Source organism: Helicoverpa armigera, chromosome 29 (assembly GCF_030705265.1).
Source record: "Helicoverpa armigera isolate CAAS_96S chromosome 29, ASM3070526v1, whole genome shotgun sequence".
Lineage (NCBI taxonomy): Eukaryota > Metazoa > Arthropoda > Insecta > Lepidoptera > Noctuidae > Helicoverpa > Helicoverpa armigera.
Window position 1 is genome coordinate 578,021 of NC_087148.1, and position 23,623 is coordinate 601,643.

The 23,623-nt window shown below is 36.8% G+C and overlaps 1 protein-coding gene across 1 annotated transcript in view; it reads left to right on the forward strand.

The window, feature by feature from the left end:
• The first annotated feature begins 1,229 nt into the window (after positions 1-1,229).
• The window catches only part of LOC110378493 (scavenger receptor class B member 1), an 86,004-nt gene continuing 63,610 nt past the window's right edge, over positions 1,230-23,623 (forward strand). The window contains exon 1 of the mRNA XM_064042718.1: positions 1,230-1,459. The gene's annotated coding sequence lies outside the window, so the exon portion shown is untranslated. The remainder of the gene's footprint in view (positions 1,460-23,623) is intronic.

The following is a 23,623-nucleotide window of genomic DNA, read 5'->3' on the forward strand; positions in this document are numbered from 1 at the left end:
GTTTGACGTGTCTGTGTGTGTGTGTGTGTGTGTGTGTGTGTATGTGGCATCGTAGCTCCCAAACGGATGATCCGATTGTAATGCGGTTTTTTTTGTTTAAAAAGTATGTCAGTCGGGAGTGTTCTTAGCTATGTTTGGTGGAAATCGGTTCAGGTCTTCAAGGTCATCAGCTCGTTTGCTAGATGTGATAGGAATGTTACACGCTCAGTTTACTTGCAAGTATATGTGGGATCTAAAATTTGAAACACTAATGTCTTTTGGAACCACTGAGCTGGTCTGCTGTTAGGGCACGAAGGTAGGAGACGTAACCCTGAACTGCCTTTTAGTAAACCCATCGAGTTTGGGCTCGTTGAATTTGTCTTGACGAGTTCTCTTCAAGTTTCTGATTGACGAGAACCTGATGCTGGAAATGGGATGTGGGGGATGAAACCCTGGAATGCCGGAATGAAACGGATAAACCGATTTATATTTTTGCTGAAAATCTAGAATGTCCAAAGGTTAGTCTTTATTGTTTCTCAATCTGTGCAATTCTCCCAGAGCCAGTTTGTCATGAGGATTGTTAAACAGCTTTCTTTGGCCGAGATCGCATATAGCGACCCCTTCTTAAGATAAAATAAATTAAATGAAAGAAGGAAAAATTAAGGAGCTCCTTTAAAAGCATGAAATAAAATTAAATTGTAAATTTAAAAACCCCGACCAAAAAGTACGCAATAATTATGACAAACGGTTAAAACGCTAAACCCTATAAAAGCAAAAATAACTTTTAACACTACGTAAACTAAATTTTGACGTGTCGGGGGACCGCTTTTTACCTTCATAAATACTTACATAAATCAAATGATACCTACCTAATTACAACATTCGTCAAAAAAAAAACACGTATTTAAAGTAATGAATTAGAGCGGTCCCCCGACACGACAAAATTTAGTTTACGTAGTGTTAAAAGTTATTTTTTGCTTTTTATAGGGTTTAGCGTTTTTAACCGTTTGTCATAATTATTGCGTACTTTTTTTGGGTCGGGGGTTTTTTTAAATTTACAATTTAATTTTTAAATAAACAAAGCAACTTGTTATTAAAACCATACAATGTTAAATTAACAACTAAGAAATGCCTCTGACAGTCGATTTTAGACTTTAAGTACAAGAAATAAGGCAGGGAAAGTATTTTAGTGACTGTATTCTAACTTTGTAGCACATTGCAGCGTAAGATTCGAAAGTGGACATAAGAGTTTAGTCCGGTAACTTGGCCGAGCGAGCAAGACGCGTCAACGCCGAAACGACAAGAAAAAAAAACATTTTAAAAAAACAAAGCGCAGTGATGTTTGACAGGTGTCAAAATCGTGTATGCCTCTCGTGAAACTGTGAGGAAAAAAAAACGTAAAATTATATTGGAAAATTAATCGTGTCAGTTCAATAGTTCTTGGAGTTTTATTTAATTGATTCGTCGCCGGATTGTGGAGGTAAGTTCTGGCTGTATATTTGCGTACACACGTCTTCGTGAACAAGCATATTTTTGCTTGTACGGTTAATATAAGCTATGAGACCGGTTTTGCTTGCGTTACGAGTGAATAGGCCTAGTACGTGTAAATTTCTTTTCTGTTTTAAAGAAGGCAGTTTCTAATGCCTAGGTTTGATATTGTTATATTTTTAAGAAGGAAGAATACATGGTTTTTTGCCTATACATATGTTACTTTAATTGTTTTATGTTTAGTAGGTAGGTAGGTAGTCGTCTTTTTTTACGTAAAAGTTATTTATTTAATTACTTACAGGAATTATTATAACATTCATAGGTATTCAAGTATACAATATTTACATATTTAAATTATATTTTTATGTGTCTACCTGCATTCTTCATAAAAATAGCAAACCATGATAAAAATGTGGGTATTTCAAACTAATCGCAGAACGAACATGGAAATATCGCAAGGGTAAAAGGTATTTATTTTATTTACATAGATATTTACATAGCTACAAATAATTACAATAAAAATCTTAATAGGGTCATTTCGCCTGTTGGCGACCATTTAGTGCAGTTGGCAAGTTTGACGGCGATAATAAAAATGCTCCAGCACTCATTTCCATGTCAAATTTGTGTAATGTATTCCTTATATACTCTATTTTAAGATTAACTTTCAGTTGTATTAGAAATATCTTACGTTTTCTATTTAAATCGATAAACCTCAAAATTAGGCGTTTTACCCAGTTTGCGTCCACAAAATCCAATTCGCGTCCACCCATCGTCCAGTTCGCGTCCAGTAGCTTAGAAAAGGAATATAGGGGTGATTTTTTTAAGAATTAATAAAGAACGATTGTATTAGATCAATTTCTTTATTTAACAATAAACTTAATTATTAAAAGTCAACATTTTCATCATTTAAAATTCACTTTAAAAAATAAAAATAATTCTTCTCAACATTGGTTTAAGTAACTTAAAATAAGATTAAAAAGTATTTTTTTTTATTAAGATATATACGTGGTTATAATTAAATTATAATTTAAATATTTAATTATAATTTAATTATAACCACGTATATCTTAATAAAAAAATAGAAAAATTATAATTTAATTAGAACCACGTATATATCTTCATAAAAAAAATGTAATTTAATTATAACCACGTATATATCTTAATAAAAAAATGTACTGTTTAATCTTAATATATTAAGTAATTTCATTTAAGATAAGTTCTTCGGATACAGGAAAAAAGAAGGAAAAGACAACATACACAGAAGAAGACTTAAAGAAAGCTTAAAAAATACTTAAAAGACTTAAAAAATCGATAAAAAAAATATTCAAAGAATATGCCTTGTCTGATAATTTATTGACTCAACAATTCTTTTAGTTGTATGTTTAGACAAAATTGTTATATTGTTTTGTTAATTTAATATGGCCAAAAACTTACTATAATCAACGCGGGTCTTTCCCTGTGATTTTAGGGTAAAATTAACTGATTACTGTTTATTTTTCAAGTTGCAAAATTAATTGCCTAATTTTAAGTTACTTAAACCAATGTTGAGAAAAATTATTTTAATTTTTTTAAAGTGAATTTTTAATGATGATTTTTAATTTAAAATAACAAAAAAAAATAAAAAATTTACTGTTTAATCTTAATATATTAAACAGTACCCATGTTTTAATTATTTTTTATAAGCAAGTATTTAACGAAAACAGTGGACGCAATTTGGTTTATTAGTATAGAGCAGTGGTTCTTAACCGGTGGTCCGCGGACCACTGGTGGTCCCTGGAGGCACTCCAAGTGGTCCGCGAAGCTTAGCTTCGCGATGTTGCTATACCTTATCTAACTTATAATTTTTATCGACTTAAAATTGCGAGCGGAAGTTTTCGCATGGACGTATATCGGGTGTGTCGTACCTAGTTCCCCCATTCATGAAAATGTATGTTTGGGCTACATTTTACGTAATTTTGGTTTTGAGTCTTAAAAAATAATTAAAATTTCGCGCTCGCTTCGCTCGCGTATTGAGAAACTGTATCCCCTTATTTTTGCATTTGTCAACAAACAAAAAGTTAAGTACGTTTGGGCTACATTTTACGTAATATTTGGTTGAAGTCCGATAAAAATTTCGCGCTCGCTTCGCTCGCGTATTCAGAAACTATATTTCCTTGTTTTGGCATTTGTCAACAAACAAAACGTTAAGTACGTTTGGGCCAGTTTGGGCAAAATTTTACGTAATATTTGTTTTAAGTCCGATAACAATTTCGCGCTCGCTTCGCTCGCGCATTTAGAAACTACATACATAGGCAAGTTTTTCTTTATTTGCATTTGCTTACCTACACAAACTGCCGACATGCGTTTAGCTTTCAGTAGAACTGAATCAAAAATGCAGATTTTTTTTGATAAATAATAAAGAAATGAGTGCTAATTTAGGTAAACCGATGAGGTGGTCCCCGGCAAGACAAACTTTGTTAAAGTGGTCCCTCATGTCAAAAAGGTTAAGAACCACTGGTATAGAGGATAGTTTTAGTTCGCGTCCATTGTGGACGCAAAGTGGAAGTTTTGTAAAATTCGATGTAGTAATTCGCGTCCACCTTATTTTATTCGTTAAATATAAAAAACATTACCAAATTCATAAAAAGCATTATACCTTTATTCATCATTAAACTGTAGAAATAGCTATCTATCCTAAAATTCACATAAAACAATATAAAACTTACCATCAAACACGCCGCTGCACACTAATTTTTATCTAAAATTCAACGTGTTTGCGCTTTCTTGTTGAAGAGCCTAGACTAATTATTTTTTCTAAAAGGATTGGTTGGACGCACAGAACTTTTGTCTATCTGTGCGTGCCTCTTATACATTAACGTATTAGCGGTAATGATCTTTCGTTTGATTGGTGTGTTAATTATCTTGTTTTCGAAGTTTTTTTAAAGGAGATCGGCAAAATGGACGCGAACTGGGCGATGGTCGCGAACAGGCGAAATGACCCTATAAAGCGTAAAAAAAATTCGTCCCCATCGCTGTCGACTGGGAGCGTGCCCAAGAGGCTGGCAGCATTACCTCGTTGAATCGCCATGCTGATCCTTTGTTTGTATGCCTTTATGAATTTTATTAGCGTGTGAAAAACTTGGAAAATCTTACTTATTCTAATATTAAAAAGAGGATTTCTTTATTATTTTTGTTTGTAAGGGGTGAACTCAAAAACTACTGCACTGATTTTAAGAATTCTTTTACCATTAGAAAGCTACATTATCTGCGAGTAACATAGGCCAATATTTTATCCCGGTACGGGCAGTAGTTCCCACGGGACGCGGGTGAAACCGCAGGAAACGACTGGTTAAGGTAGCAAGTTACGTTACGTAATAATTTTATAGCAATAGGTAACACATTTTACAACGTTACACATTCGTAACCATGCTAGGTATAACAAAAAAAAATTATTTGCACTTACGTGTTTTCTCTAGGTACGTGGTTTAACAATAGACATAGCTCGAACATACTATATTCCGATAAAAAATACTACCTACAAAATAGCTACTAATATATCTCCTTTTATATGGGAAATCGTCAAATGACCCCTCCCGCTGTGGGTGCAGCGTGAGGGAGTATCAGACTTTTATTGACTAAAACCCACCATGTTCCTTCTGAAGCCCTTTATGTACCAGCGCCGCGGTAACTCGCGTGAACAATCTCAAAAAAATCCAAAATTCTAACCAACCTGCTAGAAGTAAACTGCCGAATAAAAAAAACAGTTTTTTTTTTTAAATCGATCAAAAATATATCCCAAGCTGTTATTCGACCTCAAATTATGTCGTGCAGAACGCTTGACGGCCACGGCGGCTGTTCTCATATAAGATCAGCCAGCTGCGCTGGACATATTATAGTGCACGCACATTTGCTTGGACTCAGGTGCACTCACAATGCCTTCACTCTCATAGCGCGATGGGACGACAATCCGACACCACTGGAGAGAGATTCTCTGAAACTACTGAAACGATTAGAAAATGTTTTCACTGTTGGAAAGCTACACTCTTCCCGAGTAACATAGGCTATATTTTATCCCGGTACGGGTAGTAGTCCCCGTAGCTGAATCCGGTTAGACTGGAAGTCGACCCCAACATAGTTGGGAAAAGGCTCGGGAGATGATGACGGGCAGTAGTTCCCACGGGACGCGGATGAAACCTCTGAAAATAGCTAGTTTTAAAACTAAGAAGAAGAGTAACATATTAATATTACCTAGATAGTTAAGTAATATATTTCAATTTACAATTCACGTAACGCAACTTATAAAAATCTAGCGATGAATGATTTACTACATCACTTCCTGTCGTTACTGACACGAATGTATTTGCTGTACTTAACTAGTGTTTTCTCGCGACTTCACTTGCATATTGAAGGAAAGTGCTAACTTCATGAAGCAGGATAAAAATTATTGTATTATTGTAGGAAATATAAGACAACGCGTTTGAATACATAGGTATCTATTAAATTAAACGCATATTAAGCTTTCGCCTGCGGTTTACGTTGGTAACGTGGGCACTTCATCGCGCACCCGGATAAAAAATTGCTACTTAACTTATATAGCCTTTCTCGATAAGAGTCCTATAGACTGTCTAAGACTGTTATGGTTTTCCAAATCAGACCAGTAGCCCCTGAGATTAGCGCGTTCAAGCAAACAATCAGATTTACTTCAGCTTTATAATGAGTTTTACTATTCTTTATTCTTACTTAGATTCCCGTACGAAAGCATACCAAACACAACTTTTTGTATGATATGAGTGAATCGAAATATGCAAAATGTACATGCAAAATATAATCAATTAACTTACTGCTTTATAATACACTCGTCAATCTGTTATTTGAACATCTTTGGCAGTCGTTACGGGTTGTCAGAGCCTGAAGCCAGTAAGTCTGACAACCTGTCTTACCAAGGAGTATTGGGTTGCCTGAGTAACTGGGTTGAGGAGGTCAGATAGGCAGTCGCTCTTTGTGGCACACTGGTACTCAGCTGCATCCGGTTACACTGGAAGCCAACCCCAACATAGTTGGGAAAAGGCTGAGAGAATACACTCGTCATAACAATATGAATTGTTTTATATTTTCAATAAAGATATATCATAACATACTTATGTAATGTTTTACAAAGCGGTTTTAATAATATTTTGTAACATAAAAGGCGTTTGGTTCATCCATTGTATCTGAAACTAGCTTCCACCAGCGGTTTTACTCGCGTCCCGTGGGAACTACTGCCCGTACCGGGATAAAATATAACCTATGTTACTCGGGAAGAGTGTAGCTTTCCAACAGTGAAGTTTCGGAGTCTTTAGGGTACAAACAAACAGACATACAAAAAATTTTTTTTTCTTTAGTATATAGATTCTGAATGATATTTTTTCGAAAATTCGCACAATGCTCAATTGTAACCGTTTCTCTCGTCTGTCCTTTCCATTCTTGAGAACAATGATATTAAAAACATTGAAACTTTTACCTAAATGTAGTTCACATGATTTTGTTTTTAGGGTTCCGTACCCAAAGTGTAAAACAGGACCCTATTGTTTTCGCTCCTCTGTCCCTCCGTCACCAGGCTGTATCTTATGAACCGTGATAGTTAGAGAGTTGAAATTTTCACAGATGATGTATTTCTGTCCTTTCCATTCTTGAGAACAATGATATTAAAAACATTGAAACTTTTACCTAAATGTAGTTCACATGATTTTGTTTTTAGGGTTCCGTACCCAAAGTGTAAAACAGGACCCTATTGTTTTCGCTCCTCTGTCCCTCCGTCACCAGGCTGTATCTTATGAACCGTGATAGTTAGAGAGTTGAAATTTTCACAGATGATGTATTTCTGTTGTCGCTATAACAACAAATACTGAAAACTAGAATAAAATAAATATTTCGGGGGGCTCCCATACACTAAACATATTTTTTTGACCGTTTTATAAACGTGATTTTTTTTGCTCATTTTTGCTCTAGTACGGAACCCTTCGTGCGCGAGTCCGACTCGCACTTGGCCGGTTTTTTCAAAGTCACCTTGGGGCTATGGAGAGTGGTATAAATTGTTCTAGCTGGCAGTTTTAAAATGGCTTTTTTAATTGTTATTGCTCAGACTATGGACTATGATTATTTTAATGTTGTCTTGACCCATAATTGTCATAGGAGACTGAAGAATATTGCGACATATTAAGTCAAAGTCTGTATGTCTGTTTGTTAGTAATAAACTCAAAAATTACTGAACGGATGGTGGTTTTCACTTTTGAGAGGGTTTAAGAATATAATGACGAGGGTCTCAATTTATCTCCTTACAAAATCACAACTATATCAATACAGCTATTTCACTGTAAAAGAGTAATAAGTACACAAGCGACGTTGCCATCCTTCATTCTAATAAAAATATTTAAATGAGTGTGTTTCTATATTTGTAACATTTTTACGCTAAAACTGCTGAATCGATTGAGATGAAATTTTCCTAGGAATTATACAGAGTTAGGCTACCTTTTATCCAGATGCAGGAAATAAGTACATACCTAAGTAGTTTCTTCAAGACATGGCTGAAGTTATTTTACAATATACTTTAGTGCAAACTTACTAGACAACTTATAACACACATACTTACATACATTATATTATGTAGTACTTACATATAAAAGGTTGTTGCAACCCAGCTAGTCTCAAGGCTAAAAATAACCATCATTTGTAGGGCACTAACCTCACATAGCTATGAACTACACCTGATTGAAATTCAATGGTGTTGCTGTTCTGAAGTGATAATCTCGAAGTCTCTCGAAGTCAAAGTCAAGGGTTTTTGTTTTACAACAATTTTCGGCATTCGAATGAAGAGTAGCCTAAGTTATTACTTGTTACTTTCTGTTAAGGTTGAAACAGTCAATGGTATTTATTTTACAACTTTGAAGTTATTGCATGTGATTTCATTCATGTCTAAGTTATTTCTTGTTATATCATTAGGTCTAGAAAGTTTAGACAATATCAGTCCATCTCTTTTAGAGAGTAGCCGGAACAAACAGACAGACAAAAAAATGTTTTCTTGTTGGGTGTCCATACAAATCCATGTAAATATTACAAACTAGCTTCTGTCAGCGGTTTCACCCGCATCCCGTGGAAACCTCTGCACGAACCCGAATATAAAGTAGCCTATAGCCTTCCTCGATAAATGGGCTGTCTAACACTGAACGAATTTTTCAAATCGAACCAGTAGTTCCTGAGATTGGCGCGTTCAAACAAACAAACAAACTCTTCAGCTTTATAATATTAGTATAGATCTTAAGAATGTTGGTTCTACTGGATCGATTTCAAAATGTTTTTCAGTATTTGATAGCCTAGGCTTGTAAAACTAGTAGTAGTGTAAAACTTGAAAACCTATGATTTGAGTGTCAAGGCGACTTCTATGGGTTTAATGAAACGGCTCATTATGTGAAATAGTTGAACTTTATCGGTCTATGTAAATGAGTTGGTTGCCGAGATAATTTGGTGTCAAGGACCCCTGGTTCTATCAATGTCACTCAGTTCAATACCTGTTTAAAAACCAAGGTATTTTTAATTATTTCTCTTAATTTTTTTATCGGTTTTGTTCAACAGGAATGCTAGTTTTGGCTCTATTCAATTCTTTTAAAATACTAGTTCTTTCGCAGTGTTTTAACCGCATCCAGAGGGAACTCCTTCGCGCACCTGGATATAAAGTAGCCTGAGGCCTTCCTTGATAAATGGGCTATCTAACAGTGAAGAATTATTCAAATTGTACCCGTAGTTCCTAAGATTAGCGCGTTAAACAAATTCTTTAGATTTACAATATCAACCTTTCATAGGGCATGGCTAAACTGTGGATGTTTGCTAAAAGTTTCAAAGCTTATATGTTACCTATTAGTGGTACATAAAAATCCTAGATTTCATATAAGTATTTTTTTATGTGTTTTCAGTTTATCAGGAAACTATGTGTAATTCCTGGGAAAATATTTCATACTAGCTTTCGCCCGCGGTTTCATCCGCGTCCCGTGGGAGCTACTGCCCGCACCGGGATAAAATATAGCCTATGTTACTCGCAGATAATATAGCTTTCTAATGGTGAAAGAATATTTAAAATCGGTCCAGTAGTTTTTGAGTTTATCCATTACAACCAAACAATCAAAGTTTTCCTCTTTATAATAGTAGAATACACACATTAGTACATGTGAAATGTGATATCCAATGGAGGTATGATGTTCCTGTTTGCCGTATTAAGGGCTAACATTAACGATTAATAAGAGGATTGTCTGATATTAAATACAAAAATCATCATCCAATTGACAATATTTTTCCTTCAAGACGCTACATGCCACTAGTGATGTAAACCTACTAGTGTTGCGACACGCATAACGTAACGTAACCATCGCGTAATAACGTTTAACAGTGCCTGTCCTCCTTCGCTTTCCTGTTTAACTTGTACTGTGGATTAACACGTTGGGTTTTTAATATTTGCCTTTTTTCCGTCGTGTTGCTAGGGTAAACTGGGTTAAAGGTAAATACCAATGCAATTTTTCTAAGTTTGTATGTACTTTCTAAGTATATCTTGGACACCAATGGCTGATAAAAAGGTGAAGGAAAACATCTCGAGGAAACCTGGACTATAAAGTCTGAAATCAGCAACCCGCATTGAGCAAGCGTGGTGATTAATGCTCAATCCTTCTCCTTGCGAGAGGAGGCCGCAGCCCAGCAATGGGACGATAAAAAGGCTGTAACAGGTTGTTGGAGTCGGTTTTATTTTTTGCTTTCCTGGTTAAGACGCCCAATGGATTAACAAGTTGGGTTTAAACCGACTTTAAAAAAGGAGGTTCTCTGTTTAACCATCGCGTAATAACTTTTAACTGTGCCTGTCCTCCTTCGCTTTCCTGTTTAACTTGTACAGTGGATTAACACGTTGGGTTTTGAGTATTTGCCTTTTTTTCGCCGTGTTGCTAGGGTAAACTGGGTTAAAGGTAAATACCAATGCAATTTTTCTAAGTTTGTACGTACTTTCCAAGTATATCTTGGACACCAATGGCTGATAAAAAGGTGAAGGAAAACATCTCGAGGAAACCTGGACTATAAAGTCTGAAATCAGCAACCCGCATTGAGCAAGCGTGGTGATTAATGCTCAATCCTTCTCCGTGTGAGAGGAGGCCGCAGCCCAGCAGTGGGACGATAAAAAGGCTGTAACAGTAACAGTTATAGGTAGGCCAACTCTCATAGGTATTTTGTATTTTCTATTCCAAGTCAGGCAAGCACCAATGCAACTTTTCTAAGTTTGTATGTACTTTCTAAGTATATCATAGACACCAATGACCGTGTTTCGGAGGGCACGTTAAACTGTAGGTCCCGGCTGTCATTGAACATCCTTGACAGTCGTTACGGGTTGTCAGAAGCCAGAAAGTCTGATAACCAGTCTTACGTAGTCGTATTGGGATGGATTATATTTGTTTCGTTCAACGCCCTATTTTCAGAAATATACTGGTCTGTTTGAAAAGACTCTTTCAATGTTAGATACCCCATTTATCAAGGAAGATTATAGGCTACTTTTTATCCAAATGCGTGGATTAGTTTCCTAAGAGACAGGGGTAGAAATAAAAACACGTGTAAAAACGAGTATTTTATATGCATTTTTTTGATCATGACTTTCAAAGAGTTGCAACACGACAAAAGCTATTATATCTAAGTAAATTGTTTTCCTTGAATCGGATGCGTGCTGATAATTGGCAGTTAGAGATACGTTGCGTTATGTACTGTCGTTTATGTTTTATTATATAGCTGTTTCTGCGTGATCTTTGACTGTTAAACTTTGTTCTGTAGCTATGTTAAACACTTGCTTCTTGTATTGTATTCTCTCGCGTCATAAAACGTAACTAACCTATATAGAGTTTTCTTTGATAAATTGTAAATCTAACTAGCCGTTTCCACCTGTGTCCCGTGTAAACTACTGCCCGTACTGGGATAAAATGTAGCTTATGTTACTCACAGATAATGTAGCTTTCTAATGGTGATTTTGCACAGATAATGTAGCTTTCTGATGATTAAATATTTTTTTAAATGGTTCCTGTAGTTTTAGAATTTATCCATTACAAACAATCAATAATTTTCCTCTCTAGAATATTAGTATGGGCAATGAAAATAGCTTCCAATTTGGACCAGTCATTACTTAAGATTTGCGCGTTCAATTTTAAAATATCAGAATAGATAAAAAGTTTGTTACAAATGATGGTAACCATAGACCGCAAACAGAAATTTCGCTTGACCCTGAATCCATCATTTCTTGCGTAATCTTAAAGAATTTGTAAGTAATAACGCAAAACTGTGCAGCCCATGGTTTTGTTACTATCCACTTTAGAAATATTTCTCCATCTTCGATTAAAAACCAGTTTACAAAAGGTTTTCTGTACTTACTTGAAGGTTAAAGTTATATTACCAAGTTGCTGGGGAGTTTGTTTCGTCAATTCTTCATCATCTTCCGAGCCTTTTCCCAACTATGTTGGGGTCGGCTTCCAGTCTAACCGGATGCAGCTGAGTACCAGTGTGCCACAAGGAGCGACTGCCTATCTGACCTCCTCAACCCAGTTACTAGGGCCACCCAATATCTCTAGGAAAAACTGGTTGAGCCAATTTTTCCTCCCAGTAAAAACATGTAGTGGTGAAGGGCGGGCGTTTTGGGGGCTGTCTTTTGTTTTTGACGTTCGAAATGTGCTGATTTATCAGCCTAATTTGAAAAAAAACAATGACCTGTAAGCCAAATGATTCGTTTTCTAAGCACCAAGATTTCTTATGTTTCACCCATGTCTCTGGACTACTTCCTAACAAATACGTGACGTTTTGTATTATATGGATACCAGTTGTTCCTTGCGATTTCACCTGTGTCTTGAAAGAACTACTATCTGCAACTGGATAAAAAGTAGCCTATATTCTTTCTTAGGGTCCAAACTATCTGTATACCTACCAAATACCATTCAACACAATTCATTACTGTCACCATGAAAGCGCGACATTTACTTTCGCATTTACCCCATTACTCAGGATTCCGAAGCCCCGGCTTAACAAATAATGATGGCAACCAATCAAACGGCCGTCGTATGCGCAAGTCACACTATCGCTTCAGATACATGCGCACACGCAAGTCCATTATGTCAGTTATTAGAGCGGGACTAGGCATTTCCATTTGCGACGCGTTAAATTTCCTTTATTGGTCTTCTGGTATGGGTGCTTGTTTCTAGTGAAAGGGTCCTGAATTTTTGAAATATTTAGGTATTTATTTAATACTTCTTGTACATACAGTCCAATGGCAGACATTACGCCTTCGTCGTTCTCTACCAGTCTACTTATTACCTACCATTAATATCTCGTCTTCATCTGCCTAGTTTGGCTAAAACCCATCCATTTATTATGACAACCTCGCAATGTCTGGCTAGCCTTTTCCCAACTATGTTGGGGTCGGCTTCCAGTCTAACTGGATGCAGCTGAATACCAGTGTGCCACAAGGAGCGGCTGCCTATCTGACCTCCTCAACCCAGTTACCCGGGCAACCCGATACCCAAGGTTAGACTGATTGTAAGACTTGCTGGCTTCTGACTACCCGTAACGACTGCCAAAGATGTTCAAATAACAGCCGGGACCTACAGTTTAACGTGCCATCCGAAACACAGTCATTGGTGTCTTACATATACTTAGAAAGTACATACAAACTTAGAAAAGTTGCATTGGCACTTGCCTGGAATCGGACACACATACTTAAGAGGTTGGTTCTTTACCCACTAGGCCACCACGAGCTCCTCACAGTAAAATGTTGAAATATACGTCCCTTTTGGATCCTGAAGCCTTGGTTACCTTGCGACATTACTTGGTAAGGAGCTCGAAAGGTCGCATTACGTTACCTCCACTGTAATACTGTGTGATTTGAATAATATATTAACTACAGCAGGAAAATTACGATAGAATTGCTTTTAGTACGTGGAACGATAATTAGGTAAAATAGGTCTGCGTTAATTGGTCAAGGGTAAGCGACTGTAAGAAATTGGATGGGTGGTCATCTATACTAAAATAATAGAGGACACATTAATTTCTTTGTACCCCAAAATACTTCGAAACTAATGAACCGATTTGAAAAATTCTTTCACTGTTGGAAAGCTACACTCTTCCTGAGTAACATAGGCTATATTTTATTCTGGTATGGACAGTGGATAAAACCGCGGGAGAACGGCTAGCCTAATTATAATGAGGTCATGAAAACACGTTAAGCTTTTATCTTGGAGTGTCTTCTGGAGATTTGAAATATTTCTTGCCACATAAGTTTGCCGTCCCGAAGTTAGCTATTTAGTAACTTCACGATAGTCAAAATATACAAACAAAACACTACTACGCATGCGTGAGGCATCTATATCTAACTTCAGATTGAAAAAAATGTGAGAATTGTTAAGTATATGACTACGACAGTTCATACGGATGGTCAAAAGCAGGAAAGTGATCGTATTTCTTGGAAATTGGATTATGGAGGTCAGATAGGCAGTCGTTCCAAGTGTAGATCCGGTTTAAGTATACGCTAGATATAAAAATGTAAGGAAAAACATAAACAAATGACATTCTTAGTTCTGACTAAAGCTGTGTTGAAATAGTCACCCATCCAAAAATACTGTTTCCAAATTAAGTGATACTGAGAAATAAAGTGAACTATTATTTAATTGTTTTTCTATGGGTTCTGCACAGCCGTAAGCTGATTAATTATTCTTAAAGCGTGTCCACATTCATAGTAATTTGTGAGTCATTTTGAAACTATTTGCACTCCGGCTTTATAGTGGAAAATACGTCTACAGGTGTAGGAACAAAATATATAGGTAAAACTAAAAAGTATTTTTCTTGTTTTTTTACAAGAGGTTCTTGAAAATATGTATGCTCATCATCGTCTGTCTAGCCTTTTCTCAAATATGTTGGGGTCGGCATCCAGTCTAACCGGATGCAGCTGAGTACCAGTGTGCCACAAGGAGCGACTGCCTATCTAACATCCTCGAGCCAGTTACCCGGGCAACCCAATACTCTTTGGTAAGACTGGTGTCAGACTTACTGGCTTCTGACTACCCGTAACGACTGCCAAAGATGTTCAAATGACGGGCAGGACTCTTGACCGTGTCTTCCTATTCATTGAAGATCTATACCTAAGTACAAGGTGGTTCTAAGAGTACCTATTATAAGCCCTTGACCCATTATAACTTGACTTCACAATAGAGCAAGTGATTCGACCGTCAAGCATCGAACTGTCACGACTTGGCACTATTACAAAATTGCAAGTTGTGTGTTAACTAATAGTATTAATTAATTAACGATTAAACGAGCAGCTATCAATGCTATTTAATATATGCTAATTGATTGTAGTCGTTACGGGTAGTAAGAAGTCTGACACCAGTCTAACCAAGTTGTATTGAGTTGTCCGGGTAACTGGGTTGAGGAGGTCAGGCAGGGCAGTCGCTCCTTGTGGCACACTGGTACTCAGCTACATTCGGTGAGACTGGAAGCCGACCGCAACATAGTTGGGGAATAGGCTCGGAGGATGATGAAGATGATGTATGAGCAGCTATGTAAGAACTATGGAGGTCGACTGATCATAAGGTTAAGCAAAGCTAGGCGCGATCACCCCGTAGATAAATGACCATCTTGTTCTCACGAATTCCTCCGTGTTTTGAAAAGCAATCTTAAATTGGTGAGTCCCGGCTGTCATTTTAACATCTTTGGCAGTCGTTACTGGTAGTCAGTAGCCAGAAAGTCTGCCAACTAGTCTTACCAAGGAGCATCGGGTTGTAGATAACTGTGTTGAGGAGGTCAGAGAGGCAGTTTCTCCATGTGGCACACAGGCACTCCGTTTGTATGCTGTTAGATGGAAGCCGACCCCAATATATTGGGGAATAGATAGACCTTTCTGATGAGTCGCGGTTTTCCCCGCTTGCAGTTACTATACAGAGAGGGAATGACCTTATAGTCACCACGTGCGCTTAAAAAGGAATCAATTTTATACTTTTTAAGTCCAGGTTTCCTCAAGATGTTTTCCTTCACCATTACTCAGTGAAAAAAAACTATCTAAAATAAATAAATAAATCTCTGTGACCATAGTCTTTTATAGAAAACGCTAATATAGGAAAAAATAGTGACTTAATTCAGATTTTATGTTTTACCCACATAGTTCCTGATCTCGCGGATAGATGGCGCTGTATGTCCGGAATAATTTTATTGTTTGTATATATTTTTTATTTTTTGTAATAAAAACTATCCAATGTCCTTTCTCAAGTTCCAAAGTATGTCGGTACCAAATTTCACACAAATCGGTTCAGTAGTTTGGGCGTGAAGAAAAGACAGACAGAGTTACTTTCGCATTTATAATATTAGTTTGGATTTTTTCTTTGTTTGCTTGGACCCAAAAGGCTTCATAACCACACAGCCGATTCGAAAAAATCTTTCACTGTTAGCAAGCTACATTATCCCCCACCCCCACAAACAGACCTAAGGAGTGAACCAGACCTGCCAGGGCTGCGGGATTGTTCGCGCGAGTTACCGCGGCGCTGGTACATAAAAGGCCTACGACGGAACACGACGGTTTTTAGTCAGTAAGTCTGACACTCCCTCACCGCTGCTAACCCACAGCGCAAGGGGTCATTTGATAAAGGAGTGAACCACACTTAAATAGATTTAAATGAAAATTCAAATTATATTACTTACAATTGTTATTACAAGTTAAATATTTTATTTATAGACTCATTGACCACAGTTAAACCATTGCAACGGTTTTGTTTTGCTTATTATAATTTAGATTTACCTTCCTTATAGATAATAAATAAATAATTTTAATTTATTTTATTTATAAGAGGTAGCTTCACAGCTGACAGTAAATAACATTGAATCATCATACCAAACATTACGCCAATTATGAATTACACAAATATAACAATTATAATAATAAATAAACATTTACCTTCCTTATACGTAATAAATAAATAATAATAAAATAATATAGGCTATATTTTATCCTGTTACGGGCAGTAGTTCCCACGGGACATGAATGGAAACCACAGGAAAACAGTATCAGCTGAAATATACCTATTTCCTTTTCAGTTTCCTCCTGCCCTGTTTCCCTATTTATTCTATAAGTATATAGGTATCCTTCCTCCGAGCCTTTTTCCCAAACTATGTTGGGGTCGGCTTCCAGTCTAACCGGATGCAGCTGAGTACCAGTGTGCCACAAGGAGCGACTGCCTATCTGACCTCCTCAACCCAGTTACCCGGGCAACCCAATACCTCTTGGTTAGACTGGTGTTAGACTTACTGGCCTCTGACTACCCGTAACGACTGTCAAGGATGTTCAATGACAGCCCTGTTTCCTATATATTTATATTCTAAAATATATTTCCTCAATACTAATTTATTAATGGATGAGCAATGAAAGAATGATTAAATGCTGAATCATTTTAGTTACAATGCATGATGCGTACAACAGATGACAAAAGTTTGTTTAAAATATTGTCCTCTGAAGATATTTTTGATGTGAATCATAATTGTTTATTGTTCGTACGTACTGTGGAACAAAGCAAAAGCAAATGTATTCTAATATTATAAAGAGGAAACTACTGAATCAATTAGGAAAATTCTTTTACTGTTAGGATGCTACACTATTCCCGAGTAACATAGGCAGTACACATAAGTATAATTGGATACGAATTTAGGTAAGTACGCGGGTGGAAACTAGCAGTTTTCCCATGGGAACTACCTTCACGCACCCGGATAAAAAACCTATAGGTACCCTTTCTCGATAAGTGGGCTAAATAACACTGAAAGAATATTTCAAATTCACCCTCATCCCGTGGGAACTACTTCCCGTACCTCGATAAAAAGTAGCCTATAGCCTTCCTCGATAAATGGGCTATTTAACACTGAAAGAAATTTTCAAATCGGACCAGTAGTTCCTGAGATTCGAACAAAAAAACTTCAGCTTTGTAATATTAGTATAGAGATGTCAACAAAATAAGTTTTTTCTTCGTCTTTTAAGTAAAATTCACGAATGTAGAACAGTTGTGTGGACTCGACATGATTACTAAATATTTATCAGAAAGTGATGCGCCGACAGATACACAACTATCGGAGAAAGCTGTTTTATGTGTGGTACAAGTTATAAGAGAATTTATTTAGGTACTTAAAATATTTTTTTTCTTAGCCCGTATTGTCCCACTGCTGGGCAAAGGCCTCCCCATTTTGTCTCCACACCTCTCGATCTTTTGAGACCTCCCACCAATCAGGGTTGTAGGCATCCAGGTCATCCCGCCATCACTTTCGGGGCCTACCCCGCCTGCGATGACCATCCTGTGGCAACCACTGGGTGACGATGTTGGCCCATCTGTCAGGATGCATTCGGCTGACGTGCCCAGCCCAGTTCCATTTTAGTCGACTTACAGTTACAGCCTTTTTATTGTCCCACTGCTGGGCTGCGGCCTCCTCTCACACGGAGAAGGATTGAGCGTTAATCACCACGCTTGCTCAATGCGAGTTGGCGATTTCGGGCTGTATAGTCCAGGTTTCCTCAAGATGCTTTCCTTCACCTTTTTATCAGCCATAGTCGACTTTGCACAGGTATTTTATTTAATTTATTTTACTAGCTTTTGCCCGCGACTTCGTTCGCGTGGAATACCTAGTGACTTCCGCTAGTTTTTTAGTTTGACCAATAGATGGCGCTATATGTCCGGAATAAATTCTAGTAACGCTAATGTTCTTTCTCACGTTCCAAACTATGTCTGTACCAAATTTCACACAAATCGGTTCAATAGTTTAGCGTGAAGAAAAGACAGACAGACAGAGTTACTTTCACATAAGTCATTTTCTTAATTGCTCCCTGCGCCCTAGATAAAAATAGCCTATGACATTTCCAAATATTCTTTATATTGGTAAAAAAAATCTGAATCGAGTCAGTAGATCAGATAAAAAGATAAAATAAATTAATCATTTATTTAAAGTTCGCTGAAAATCAGCATTTTTTTAAAAGTTCATAATAAAATGTAGCTTATATTGTTCGCCGATACATGGGCTATGTAATACTGAAATAATTTATTCAAATCTCAAACTGTATTTTTTTATAATATTACTATAGATCGATAAGGTTACCATAAGGAAGCATTAAGGTTTGGTAACAATGCAACAGAAACCGAAGGCTATTGTGTAACATTGACATAAATATTCAACTAATTGAGATTAATGTTATTCCTAATTCTGGGCTTATTCCAAACAATTTGTTATGCAGATTCGAAGATAAGAAGGCTTACGACAGAGGGTCGTGGAAAATACGTCACATACATAAAAAATAGACCGATTTCAAAAACACTGAAATGGATTAAATAATACTGTTGGCATGGCTCTGGAAGTCGTTGTCTGCAGGTTTCCATGACAACAGTTTTTTGAAGTGTATTTGGTCTTTTTCTCTCAAAGCAACCACCTAAAACTATTAATTTATTCAAAGTAGATAATTAAGTAAAAATCTGCACTTTTTGAAGGTTTACAAAAGCCAGTACATACTTAAAAAACGTCCGAGCTTCACCAGTTTCTTACATTTTTGCTAGGAAGCTTCTTTTTGGTAAGGAGTTAAATACACTGAAAAATCTTGTATTATCCAAAATAAGCTTTTTCCCTTACTCGATGTATGTAACGCTTTTTCCAAATTGGAGCAGCATTTCCTTAAATAAGCGCACTTAACCATGTACATAAACTACCATATCGCTTTAAATATTAATTGTTTCCCGCTGCCGCCTATGACTTTGCCCACACGCCACCTGTCGCTAACTATTCTGTTATTCTACCCGCGTCTGACTTGAACTTAAACTAGTTGTCTGTGGTCTACATTTTAGCTTTATTTCTAAAGTATTTGTTCGTTTGTTTGTTACTATGGCAACGTAAAAACTTAGTGGGTGCGTAGTTTTTTTACTTGTTTTACGTTTTTTTGGATTATAACTAAATATTTGATCTTCTTATTGGTGGTTTATCGAAAATAGTATATTTTCTGCGCTGCTGACTTTATTCTTTTCAAAATATGGTCTACCAGCTTGTTGTACTAGCTTCTTTCGGCGGTTTCACTCGCTTTCCAATGTTTTTCCGACTTCCCGAGGGAATTACTTTCTGTACTCGGCAAAAAAGTAATCTATGTGTTATTCAGATTCTACAGAGCAAAATCCTAACGGTAGTTTTTGCTTGAAAGAGGAACAAAATGATACATCTATCCATAAAAAAAATTCGCGTTTATAATATTAAAAATAGGATGTTTTATTTGTTTATTCAATTTCATCTTACAAGCTAACAGATGGATGATATATCCAAAACTCTTATAAGATGAACAGTTTGGTACACCCTCGACATTTTGTTTAATTACCATTTTATATAGGTAACAGAAAATATTAGTTTTTCTTGAAGAAATAATTCCTACAAGAGATAGATTTTCACCTATAATTACGAGTATAAACTTATGTCCATCAATGGGAATCTCAAACAACTTATTATAGAAAGTGCGATCATTGACCTTTGTCCACCCGTTGCAGAGTGACACCGTGAAACAATGCTAGTTAATCGAATTAGCGATCAATTTCATAATCAGTTTGAATATTCACAACTTTAAGATGACCCAACGAATTCGCGGCTTCATTGTGAAATATTATAGTACTGCAATAGGCCAATTATCTAAATCCATCTGCCTAGCCTTTTCCCAACTATGTTGGGGTCGGCTTCCAGTCTAACTGGATGCAGCTGACTCATCATCATCATCCTCCTGCCCTTATCCCAATTTTATAAGCGGTCGGCGCAGCATGTTTCCTCCTTCCATACTCTTCTATCTCACAAGTAACAGTCTTTCTAACCATATCGACTTTCACTCCATCCATCGTTTCTTCGGTTGCCTTCTTCCCATATATCCGTCCACGTTCATGCTCATCATCTTCATCACAATAAGACTCGATGGATGCAGCTGAGTAGGTACCAGTGTTTTACAAGGAGCGACTGCCTATCTGACCTCCTCAACTTAGTTTATTTTCTGTCTTATAGGATTTCTTAATTGTTCTAAGTTGCTGACTCATCGTGAAATATCATTTGATATGAGATGGCTTTTTTTTTAGTTGTTATGTGTGGCAGTTTTGTTTTATAACTTGTTAGAAATAAGATGGTAATCTTGTTATGTAATGTTACTAGCTGTTTAATGCGGTTTCACTCACGAATCCAGGGTAATTCTTTTTGAATCAGGATAAAAAGAATATTACCGTTTTCAAGGTAGCACCTACTACCATGTAATAGACTGGATCATTTTATCTGCCGCGTTTTCACGACAAAACTACTGAATCGATTTAAATGATATTTGATATACAGATAGCCTTGAGTCTGAGAAAAGACATAGGGTACTTTTTACCTGTTTGCTAGCTGTAGTTCTCCCGGGAAACTGCTAGTAATAACAAAAAACGACTCCTTTTCAATCTACTTACCTATGTTCAGAATGTTAACCTTCGCCCCATCACGATTTTGCTGACGTCAATCACCAAAATAAAAACTTTAAATTACAACTATAAAACGATTATAAACAACTAGTTTTGTCTCGCTGTTTCTCCTGTTTATTCTCCATCACTTGGAACCTCTTTATTTGCTAGATCATCAGCATTATCTGCCGAGCCTTTCCCCAACTATGTTGGGGTCGGCTTTCCAGTCTAACTGGATGCAGCTGAGTACCAGTGTGCCACAAGGAGCAACTGCCTATCTGACCTCTTGAACCTAGTTACCCGGGTAACTCAATACTCCTATGTAAGACTGGCTGCCGCAGCGTAATGTTTTGGCCAAAAATATCTTCCTCCAAAATTAGGATATTAGATGATAAAATATTTTTTTAATCAACCAATGTTACTACCTATATACCTATGAAAAACACCGTTTTTGATCCGTCTTTGAGAATTAAAAAAAAATATTGAGCACTTTAGAAAATATGTTTCATCTGTAAAACAAAACAAACACACAGAATCACACTTATAATATTAACTAAAGGTTTATCTTCACTAGGATCTTAACTGAACCTTCTTAAAGATAAATCTCAACTATTATTTACTTGCGTGACTAACATGTAGTACTATAAACTTAGAAAATAAATGGCTTGTCAACAAGTACTATAATACTTAGATTTAACCATGGAGAACAAAATGACTAGCGGAGGTGTCAAACGAACCGGGGCTGCGGGATTGTTCGCGCGAGTTACCGCGGCCCTGGCACATAAAAGGCCTACGACGAAACACGACGGTTTTTAGTCGGTAAGAGTCTGACACTCCCTCACCGCTGCTAACCCACAGCGGGAGGGGTCATTTGATGATTTTTGACGTCGTTAAAAAAATGGAAAATCTCCTAAGAAAGTAGCGCGACAACATGCGGGTGTTCGGGGGACGAGGAACGTTACTGTCTTCGCCCTTATACGCCTTCTTTGGACCCGACCATTTTTGGTAATACCAAAAATCGTTGACGAATGTCTCAAAGAACCCGAACGCCTCGGTAGTTCACTCGTAACTGATCGTTTTGGTTATGCCCATTGTACGAATTTGACCTAGAAGGTGGCTTGACTTACCTGCATCTCCTCCTTATGGCATCTCCGCTCATTTTTCTGTACTCAGTGGATTTAACTTAATTAAATGGAATATTTCTCTATAGTTTATTATTAAGAGCTCGTGGTTAAGTATTAGCACGTGTCGAGCAAAGGTTAAGCTGCCTTTAGCAAGGTCTGTCCGTGGATAGATGACCATCTACAATTTCCGTGTTTCGGAAGGCACGTTAAACTGGTGGATCCCGGGTGTCATTTGAACATCTTTGGCATTCGTTACGTGTAGTTAGAAGCCAATTATTAAGTATTCCAAGTCAGACAAGTACCAATGCAACTTTTCTAAGTTGGAGAGTATTTTCTGAATATGTACCTATATTTTGGACCACAATGACCGTGTTTTGGAGGCATGGTAAGTCAGTCTGTCATTTGAATATCTTTGGCCATCGTTATGTGTAGTCAGAAGCCAGTTAGTCTGACAACCAGTTATGTCCGGGTAACTGGGTTGAAGCGATCATCAGATAGGCAGTCGCTCTAGGTGACACACTGGTACTCAGCTGCATCCAGTTAGACTGGAAGCCGACCCCAACATAGTTGTTAAACCCAGTACTTATCTACAAAATATTTTGAAATAAATATTTAAGATACTTTACACTAACAAAAAAATCTTCCTGTCTCAAGCTGCTATACAAAATACCGTGGGATTGTCTGGCAGACATACATATATGTAAAACAATAGCAGTTGTAATTAAGAGAACAATATATAGTCGCACGGTTATAATCAATTAGTATTATACTGATCTGCAGGTTAAGCAATGCGAGGTTGCGAAGCCGATGGGTGTGCAATGAAAGTTATGAAGGTCGTAAAATGAGAGGTGTTATTGGCTATATTTGTATGTGTATGTTACTTTTAATTCAATGTGTTATGTCAGAAAGAAACTAATAGCAGTTTCTTTGGTCAATCTATATTACTGACTAATTTCTACCAGCGGTTTCACTCGCGTCTTATGGAAACTACTGCCCGTATATATAGCGTATGTTACTAATATAATAAAAAGGAAACATTTTTTGTTTTATATTTTGTACCCTAAAGGTTCCTAAACTACAGAACTGGTTTGAAAAATTATTTCACTGTTGGAAAGCTACACTCTTACCGAGTAACATAGGCTATATTTTATCCCGGTACGGGCAGTAGTTCCCACGGGAAAGCTAGTAGGTAATATGATTGGGTAATAATTTCAAAATTAGATAAATCAAAAAATGAAAAAGAAATATAGAAATATTGTCATACATGTACCACAAAAGAAACTAACATACATAATGCATATAATATGCAAATTTTATAATAGCTTTCGCCTTGACTTGAACAATGGTATTATTATGGGTACTTCGAGCATGATGCCTACCTATTGTGGTCAGCCATTGTCATATTACTAACTTCAAGTTTCTTAAAAGAACATAATTATTCGTCTTTGAATATTTGTTTGACAAAGAAACTGTCATTAAACATCTTTGGCAGTCGTTACGGGTAGTCAGAAGCTAGAAAGTTTGATCACCAGTCTTATCATGTTGTTGGGTTAC